Below are 2500 nucleotides of genomic sequence, written 5' to 3'. Positions count from 1 at the left end.
GATAAAATTGGGTTTTATTGTTTAGATATAATACCAATTGTTAAGTCTATTTTAATGCAGAATTGTGTGGAATTCCAAATTCTATTAGTCACGCATAGGTGCTCGTGCGGTCAGGTAACCTTATGCAGTAACGTTAGGCCTTTTTAGCATTCAATCTACGCACTGGTGAAACACTGCAAAGACCATTCAGTCACCTCTGCAATTCCTTTATAGTCTTCCACTATACCTCGGTTAAAGTTTTCTTTCTTTCGTCTTGCTGTCCAATATTTTATTTGCTGCTGCATAGTGCAACTGTCAGTCCCTGGCCCCCCTCCCCCCACGGTTGTTTTGGGTACTAAGTGGTCTTCCAGGTCTTGGTATCTGGGTGATTTGTAAATCAAACTGCTTTGGAGAAAAAGAGCAACAAAGGATAAAAGAAAGATTTAAGTATTTTTACAATAGTTACGATTGATTAAGTATAGACGAATAAAACTAAACTTGTTGGGTTCTCGTATACAGTACGTAAATACTGTACACGTCATTATGGTGACTGGCCTAGAAGGCAAAGGGAGCTACGTTAAATATATTGTACTTATAAGGAGACTTCTCATTTGGGCTATGATTTCATGACGGAATCAAAAACTATAGTAGATATTCATAGAAGAAACGCTGGTTCGTGGAAGACGATAATAAATGGACAGATATCTGGAAAATGATATCCCCTTAGAAATATTACAATATCTTAAGAGATTTACAAATAGGGGTTATCCGTTTAAAGCACGGTACCAACTACATTATGAAGACTATTGTTCCTTTGACTCAAAATGACTTTAGAAGTAGACTTTCATACGAAACTCGAGAAGGTATATGTGAATACAGGCATTTATTGTACACCTTGCAGGAGTTCCTGTGTTTAGTCCCCCCCCCCCCCACATCTGCCATTTCTCCTTACACTATATGTTTGGCTACTCGCCACAAAGTAATGGTATAACAGGGTGCGCTTGTTTAGAGCTAGGTGTGGTAGGGACTGCTGTGTCCAACTGTACATTCTGGCCAAAAGCCTCGGAGAAGAAGCAGCTTATGATGTTTGTGGAATTTCTAATGACCTAAGGATTCTGGCCTTCTCCAAAAGATCTATTTTTTATATTTTACAGTTTTAGATTTTTATTGATTTTAAAAGAATTTAAGTTAGATAATCGAACCTTTCAATTGACATGGGCGTCAATGAAGTTATGGCGCCGATAAAACATGTAATTATTCTTTCATTAAGTTTTATTACAGGGGTGAAAAATGCAGGGTTGTAAGTGAATTGTTTGTCAGTCATCATATTTGCAAAATGATGTTGAAAAAGGTATTTGGCTTTAATGGTAATACTCTCTTGAGTAAGTGTTTTGCATCAAATAAACATGGGGAAATAGTTTCATTTGGTATAAAACTGTAAAATGAATACATGTATGAAGGCAAGGGGCATTACCCTCGCGACCTGGCAATTCTGAAGGTTAATAAAAAAAAAACACGCGGAATTGCCTCTTAATTGAGTATCATATTGCAAATGTATTTTAGGAGGACCAATTGTAATACACAATGCACCTGGATGGAATCAATCATTTGCTTTATCTTACTCAACCCTCGATGCCTGAAACAGAATCAACACGCAAATATGTTATGCAAAGCCTTACGCTTCGGGTCTACGATTTGCATTCACATTTACCTCTGGTATACGATTTACACTCGCGTTCGCTGAATAAAATCGTATCATCACCCATCGAGCCTTTGTTGACACAGCAGGCAGTCAAATTCCCTTCAAAATAGAAGGCTGGTGAATAATTACTCTGAATGATGTGCCCTATGAAAATCTCGGATTTACGATTATCGGACGACAAATGACACATGAACCGAATAACTTATTACTCGTCGATCTCTGCTCTCTCTCTCTCTCATCTGTGTCAGTAGCAGCAGCCGACACAACGGGTTGGAGTTTTCTCTTACATTTTTTGCAGTATGAATACTTGCATTTGTATATACTGTGTGTGTATATATATGTGTGTGTATATATATATATATATATATATATATATATATATATATATATATATATATATTTATATAATATATATATATATATATATATATATATATATATATATATATATATATATATATATATATAGAGAGAGAGAGAGAGAGAGAGAGAGAGAGAGAGAGAGAGAGAGAGAGAGAGAGAGAGAGAGAGAGAGAGAGAGAGAGAGAGAGAGAATGAATAAAAAGATGCATGTAAACACATACACACACACACACACACATATATATATATATATATATACATATATATATATGTATATATATATATATATATATATATATATATATATATATATATATATATAATACACATATAAATTTATAATACACACTCACATACATATATATATATATATATATATATATATATATATATATATATATATATATATAAATATATATTTGTGTATATATTTACATATATATATATATATATATA

Source organism: Palaemon carinicauda, chromosome 35, assembly GCF_036898095.1.
Source record: "Palaemon carinicauda isolate YSFRI2023 chromosome 35, ASM3689809v2, whole genome shotgun sequence".
Taxonomy (NCBI): Eukaryota; Metazoa; Arthropoda; class Malacostraca; order Decapoda; family Palaemonidae; genus Palaemon; species Palaemon carinicauda.
The sequence above is the reverse complement of the archived record's forward strand: the minus strand, read 5'-3'. Positions refer to the sequence as shown.